The sequence below is a fragment of the Xyrauchen texanus genome, chromosome 50 (genome assembly GCF_025860055.1).
Source record: "Xyrauchen texanus isolate HMW12.3.18 chromosome 50, RBS_HiC_50CHRs, whole genome shotgun sequence".
Lineage (NCBI taxonomy): Eukaryota > Metazoa > Chordata > Actinopteri > Cypriniformes > Catostomidae > Xyrauchen > Xyrauchen texanus.
The window spans coordinates 12,922,976-12,931,061 of record NC_068325.1 but is presented as its reverse complement, the minus strand read 5'-3'; positions in this window follow the sequence as shown (position 1 = coordinate 12,931,061).

The window sequence follows — 8,086 nt, the reverse complement described above, 5'->3', positions numbered from 1 at the left end:
AGGACAAGGCACAGGATTACAATGAATAGCAATCATTGCTTTTACATAGGTACGCACACACATACGTATGGAGAATTCCGCCTGTATGTTAGAGTGTCCCTTTCTCTCGCTAATGCAATTAATGTGTCATCCGTGTGTCTCTTTTGTGTTGTCATCAGCGACAAGATGCCGTTTACTCCGCAAACATGAATGACAGATTGTTGGCACACCTGGTTTCATTGTGCGGCTGGAATCCATTATCTATAGTAACCCCCATATTTTTTCCACATTTTTCACGATGATTTAGGCACGCGTGTTTGTGGAGCTGTGGGTGGGTCAGTCCTCTGCGTGTCTGACCTGCTGGGAGGCCGTGTGCTTCTGTTGATAAATTGCTGTTTTTGATCTACGTGCTCTCTGACAGCCGCTGATTAAGTACCGAGGGCTTTAGAAGCAACAATCAAATGCCATTGCAGTCTAACGACTTCCATTTAATCAGGGCATTATTAAAATCTTCTGTCTGCATCCTTCCTGAATTTGAAAGGAAACCTCTGCCACCTATAGGCAAGGCAAAAAGGTTAACTGCCAGCGTTGATGTCCTGCCAAAATGATGCTAGAGGGACGGGTCCATTAGTGCTGTTTTTTTGGGACCTTGTTTTCTCCTGTAACTCCAATGACTGTGTCCTGTGTCCAGGGCTTAGGCACCATTAAGAAAATGAATGCAGCTCTATCGTATTTTTTTTGCCAAGCATCCAGCCAGACAGCCTCTATTTCCCTTCCTAGATACCCAGTGTTCCTCCCTACATACTATCTTTCTACCTCCTTATTCCAGCCTTTCATGTTTCCTCTCAATTTGCATTAAAAGCCAATGTGGAACTAGAAACGACTCAAAAAACAGCAAAAACCACCCTAAGCTGGTTTGCTGGTCTTCCAGCCTGGTTAAGATGGTCTGGTTTTCTGGTTTTAGAGGGGTTTGGGCACTTGTCAGCTCATCAGGCTGGGAGACCAGATAATCCATCTGAAAATGAATTTAGACAGGCTGGATGATGAGCTAGATCAGTTGAACACCAGCTTGGCCTGGTTGGGATACCAGCTAGAACACCTGAAGACCAGCATGGCCAGGTTGACTAGTTGAACACCAGCTTGGCCTGATTATGTGACCTGCTAGAACAGTTAAACATCAGTTTGTCTTGTATAGCAGACCAGCTAGATTAGCTGAACTCCATCTTGGCCTGGTTAGGAGATCAGCTGGAGACAAGCTAGACCAGCAAACCAGCTCAGGCTTGTTTAAGATTAGACTAGGAGGTCAGCTGGGTTATCAGCTAGACCAGCTAAAGACCAGTTTTGCCATATTAGCAGACCAGCTAATCCAGTTGAAAACAAGCTTGGACTGGTTAGGAGACCAGCTAGACTAGTTGAACAGCAGCTTGGCCTTGTTGGGAGACCAGCTAAAACAGCTGAAGACCAGCATTGCCAAGTTGGGAGACCAGCTATACTAGTTGATCACCAGCTTGGCCTGGTTATGTGACCTGCTAGAACAGTTAAACATCAGTTTGGCTTCAGTAGTAGACCAGCTAGATTAGCTGAACTCCATCTTGGCCTGGTTAGGAGACCAACTGGAGACAAGCTAGACCAGCCAAACAGCTCAGGCTTTTTTAAGCTTAGACTGGGAGACCAGCTGGGTAGTCAGCTAGTCTAGCTTAAGACCAGCTTTGCCAGGTTAGGAGACCAGCTAATTCAGTTGAAAACTCAGTTGAAAACCAGCTTGGACTGGTTATGTGACCTACTAGAACAGTTGAACATTAGTTTGGCTTGAATAGGGGACCAGCTAGATTAGCTGAACTCCATCTAGTCCTGAATAGGAGACGAGCTAGACCAGTTGAACACCTGGTTGTGAGACCAGCTAGAACATCTAAAGGCCAGCATTGTCATGTTATGAGACCAGCTGAGACGGATTTAGCTGCAGGCAGTGCTCCAAAAAGTGGTGGGAGCTTTATAATGCCATTAAAATATATAGAGAGCCCCTTACCTAACCTTAACTGTGAGTGGAAGGGACGTCCCCTTTTGGAGTTGCGTAACCCCCTTTTGTAGTAACCACACACCCTTCTGAAGTAACCCTGCCATCCTTTGGGAGATTCCGCCCCCATTTGGAGGTCTCCGGTCTGCTGCTATACCTACTTGGACCATCTATACCAGTTGAACACCAGCTTGGCCAGGTAAGGAGACCAGCTAGACTAGTTGCACACCAACTTGCAGATTCTTTTCTTTTTTTGGAAGCGTCTACTCTTATAATATTCCCTTATTTAACTGAGACATTCAGTATACAGTCTTTGTTAAAGGGTTTTCACCATTTTATTGACTTTTTAGGCCATCATTGCTGCCACAATATTATGTCCTGTTTTACATGATATCTTCTTTTATAGACTAGTCTCTCTCTCTTCCACTTTTTTTATTAATTTATTTGTATGTTTATTTAACATACATGTACAACATACATACATAACATACATCCACTTTTTTATTTATTTATTTGTATTTTAAGTTATTTTGGCATTGGCTGCCCTTATGACATTCTGTCTTTTTTACCTGATACAAGTTTTTTTAGATTTTCTTTTGTCTCTCCAAGATGTATTTCTACCATTTTTATTTGATTGATTTATTTTGCAGTGACTTGCTCCTGTAAACTTCTCTCCTTTGTTTATATATATTCAGTTCCGTCTTTTTCCTCCAAATAATTTTTTTGTACTATATTTCTGTAGGTCAACATACATATATTGGCCTGGCAACACCATTAATCTGATATTCAATTTAGGACATAATTTAAAGCCATAGAGAAATCTGGACAAATTCCTTAACAATCATGGATATGATGTATGTTTGTTTGCGTGATGTTAGTTTTGGTACACTTGACCAAGTGTACATAGTATATATTTACTCACATCATGAATCATCTGACAGACATCATTTATGACATTCTGAGAACTCTGGGCCACACAGTGATGAATTATTAATAACTTGTTGACTTAAAACATCTTTTCATATCTTGATCAATGCATAAGTGAAAGAACACCAGAAAGTGTATCTGCTTTTATGATCCAAAGATGGCTGAAATTAAAGCTGAAATGTCACCGCAAAACTTCACAAGATGTCAATCCCTGACCATGCTTCAAAGTTAAGAAGGGCTTTGATTTCTAGTATTGAATGAAGCAATAATCATAGAAGCTTACACAAAGAGGATCAAGACATAGAGATCAGTACATAGAGTCTCAAAGCAGTGGTTTTCTAGTGGTGTGTCACAACCCGTAATGGGTTGCAGGTCTGTTTTGATAGGGTCACGGACAGTAGGTGAAAAACAATGCTAAATGCAAATAATATAAAGCAACTAACCATATAATCATGCATAATTAGGAGGGCAAAATATATAGGCTTATCAACTTTTAAATGGGAGAAGAAAACACTTCCCATATCTATTGATGCTTCAGTCAAACTCTAGTATGGGGCATCTGTCGCATGGAAGAAGCTTGCCAAATTAGCTAAATGCTAACTAAGACAGGTGCCATGACATGCCCTCATCCTTGAAAACCATTATCAGAATTATGCAAGGTCAAAGAATATACTGGCCAGACTGTACTAAATACAGGTCCACTTGTAACTAGAAACAAACACATGGTTTGAACTGACTACCATTTGTTTTGTAGGGTGAATTATTGCGTCAAGATATTCTTGTTGTTGTAATTATTTTTATTTTATATAATTTATTTTAACACATTTCAGAGTTCGATTTTAAGGATTTTTTTGTTCTCTTTTGTACCTTAAGCATTTTTGGACCAGTGTTGTTTCACCACTCAACGTCCATTGTAAAATCTGTGTTCAGAAGCGAAACCAGTTAAAAGATGATAAAACACGGTTGAAAATAAGTTTCGTCCAAACAGAAACAATCTCTGTAAACACAATGCAGCAATCACTTTTACCTTTAGAAGTTACAAACTTTAAATGAAGGGGTCTCAGGTAGTGTTTCAATGTTTTTGCAATGTATATTAGCATTAGCTTGCTAGGCTGAGCACCAGGACAAAGCTCATTCAAACAGTAATTTGTTGTAGAGGGCGAAGAGGAGATAAACATTTCAGACAATGTGGTTTCAGGCAAAGGACAAACAGTCTCATTATTCTAAATGAAGAACAAAGTTGTGTTAACCTTCATTTTGTGACTTAAAAAAAAAAAAGAAAGAAATTGAAAGATCAGATAGTGTTTCAATGCGATGTTGATTTTTTTAGGTCAAAAAAGGATTTGGCACTGAATTATACAGCTGTTCGTTTTAGCACAGTTTATGAAACTTTGGTGTCTTGCTGTCTGGCCATGCCTGATCAAATATATGGAAATGCATTCCACTGACAACTCAAGTCTCTTTGCTTGTATCTTCGAGCTGTCCAGGGACTAAGATGTATTTTTCAAGCTTTTCTACTTATTTTCAGCACAGAATCTCAAATTCTTCACACTGCAGGGATTTAGAAAATAAATATGAAATATTGGACTATTTTAAAGGGGATTTTAAAAAACAGCTATTTTCAATGTACAGAAGAGTGTGGTGGTGTATGTTCTCTAGATCTTTTTCATATTCTGATGATAACAAACTATCGACAGCAATTAGTTCACCACTGTTTGCTTGAGAACAGCTGAGGATAATGAGATGATAATGAAAGAAGAGAGAGCTTCAATACCCTCCGAAGCAACATGCCGACTAACTGACAAGCGGCATCTCCCATCAACATTTTTGCATTAGCTCCAGTTTGTTTACCTTCCCTTGTGGTGCTACTTGCGTCAATAGCGTGGGGGATCTGGGTTCAGGTGCCCCTTTATAGCCAGGAAGTAATCGCATTCACATAATCAGTGATGAGTGCGATACAAAAGATGCTTTTTCTCCCTAACATTAAATTTTTACTCCACTGATGGTTAGGTTCAGGTTCAGGGTATGTGTTGGGGGTACATTTTATAAAAGATGGATTCCTTTTTATTGTTTTACAGCCTGTACAGCTGAAAATAACTTGCTTTTGGCGCCCCTCTGTGGACCTGGATAATTTAGCTCCCACATACTCATATGCCCCATAACACGTTCTGCTTTGGCCACTGGGGACAGTGTTTCAATTTCAGTAAGTACGGACTGATTATACCTAAAGAAAGTCAACCTACTTTTTCCGATTTCACTATGAGATCAGTCTGGATGAGATCCAGTAGAAAAGACAACTTTCAATAAATCATTAACGTCATTTTTTGCAGTATTGTTTCAGGTCAAGTGTGTGGATTCTTTTTGAAAGCTGTGTCAGTTTTAATGGCCATTCTGATTATATGAAGAAGTGATCATGATTTACAAGCTAATATGCATTATAGTGTATTCAGTGACTTCATTCTCTTATCATTTACTCACCCTCATGCCATCCCAAATGTGTATTACTTTCTTTCCTCCACTCAACACAATATTTTTAGAAGAATTTCTCAGCTTTGTAAATCCATACAATTCAAGTGAATGTGTGCCAAAATTTTAAAACTCCAAAATCAACATAAGAGCAACATAAAAGTAATCCATAAGACTCCGGTGGTTTAATCCATGTCTTCAGAAGAGATATGATAGGTGTGGGTCAGAAACAGATCATTATTTAAGTCCTTTTTATTACCATATGTCCTCCTCCCTGCTCAATCAATCTACACTTTCACGTTATCCTTCTTGTGTTTTTGATGACTAACATTATTCATGCATATGCCCCCTACTAGGAAAGGAGGAGAATTTATGAAAAATAAATTACTTGATCTGTTTATCACCCACACCAATCATATCATGTCTGAACACATTCATTTAATTACTAGAGTCGTATGGATTATGTTTATGTTCCCTTAATGTGCATTCTGGAGCTAAATAGTCTGGCACCCATTCACTTGCATTGTGAGGACCTACAGAGCTGAAATATTCTTTTAAAAATCTTACTTTTTGTTCTGCAGAAGAAAAATAGTCATGCACATCTGGGATGCCAGGAGGGTGTGTAAATCATGAGAGAATTTTCATTTTTGGTTGAACTATCCCTTTAATGCATCAAATATAATTTCTTTTTTAAAGTAATCCCCTATTTTGAACCCTAAAAAGTTCTGTATAGAAACTTTTACCTGGCTACCAAAAAGTACTATAAATATTCTTCCTGATGTAGGCTACTGTGTGATTAAACTTTACACCTCACCCCACAGAAGCTCTCAGTAAGTCAAAGACAATCATGCCTATGTGTGCCAACTTTCTACCTTCTGTCATTTCCCCTGGATTGTTCTTGCGTGCAAAGGAAGATTCACTCCCTGCTGGCATGAGCTCAGAGGTCAAGCAATCACAACACGCACCAGACTAGCCATTTGCAGCTTGGATACTTTAGAGAGATACCAGTTCTCAGTTGGTTTTTCTATTCCCTCTCCTCACTTCACCATGGCTGATATTCGCAGCAAAGGCGACAGCTGAAGGCTATGCTGTCTTTACTGATGGTGACTTTTGCGTTTGACTCAGAGCACAGTGAGAGGCAGAGATAAGGCTGCAACACTGGGTGATATTTCAGCCGCGTTATTGTCTTTCTGCTGGACATGATCGTTATCAATGCCAGGGGCAGCTGAGAAAGGTCAGCCACCCACTGATCAACCAAATTGGCCAGTGTTAAGATACATTATTTATGAGCCTAATGAGACTAAAGTAATATTCACAGAGCAGGCCAAGAATGGCACGTACACACGGCTGTAATGTCCTATTGTTGATCCTAGTGCATGCACAGTTAAACGGCCATCAGTAATGGGTGGGTCAGGTATTGAGTGAAAGTGCCCGATTATGGTGCAATTCACTTTGCTGTTTTAAGGAAACTGGTGATTTTGTATTGTTCCCTCTAAAGAGTCAGCAGAAATGTATGTCATCACACAGAATTCAATCTAAGAACAAAAATTGTTGAGAACAAACAATTTCTTTCAATAGCTAGGCTGCACATTAAAGATCGCAGATGTTTTTATTATTGGCAGATGCAAAGCCATTCACCTTAGCCTAGGAGTCATACAAGTAGGAACATAAGATGTTCTGACCATAAGAGGTATATAAAACTTTGAGGCAGCAGACACGTGGGGAAAAAGTCAATTTCACACTTGTAAGAGATTTCTCAAAAAAACGGGCACTTATGCATATTTGCGATTTATATGTTGCTTGCAAAAAAATCATTATGACAGAATGGTCCAAATGGGGGGTCCAGACTGGTAGCACTGTAGATTCAGCAACAGTACATCAAAAGTTCTGAAACCACTGACAAGTTCGAACCCATGGCCCTAGTGGTCAAAGCTGGAACTGTTGTTGATATATGGACAAATGTGAGTTCCAGTACCTGGTCCAGTACCGATCAATCCTGGGCCCCATTTTCAAGTTTTGAAATGACATAAAATTGATGCTAAATCATAATTTTAAATTCATCCTATCAGTAGCCAAGTACATTCAAAATGTTACAGCATCTAACTAGGCCATGCTGACAAGCTAAACCATTTTGAAGTCTTTTTTACTTTTAACGCCACTTTTTGCCATAAAATGGAAGTAAATATAACACCAATCTATCAAGTAAAGGTAATCGATACAACTTGTGCACTAGATTCCAAGTCATTTGAAGCTAAACAATCACTTCAATCTGATACGCAAAACCGAAATCAAATATGGCGAGTACAGCGAAGGTTTGTCGTCAAGGTGTTTGGTCATGAGACAAGTAAGAACCAATGAGGTTTGATGTTACTGACTTCCAACCTTTGCTATAGTAGTCATATTTGATTTGCGCACTAAAGTTCACCTCATCAAGGACTTGATTTGAGAGCAAATAATGACTTAATGATATAGATTACTTAGTGTTTTGTTTTTTTTAGCTTTACAGAATAGAATCACTATTCACTTTCATAAAATGAAAAAAAAAAAATGTGTCATGAACATTTCGAATTCCTTTTGTGTTCCAAGGAAAAATTAATTTGCAAATGTAGAGCGACATTAGAAAGACATTGGAGCCCATGCTTTCTGGGCTACTTCATAATATGTCATTAGACTTTGTTCTAGCCAGATTTGGGCTTTTGT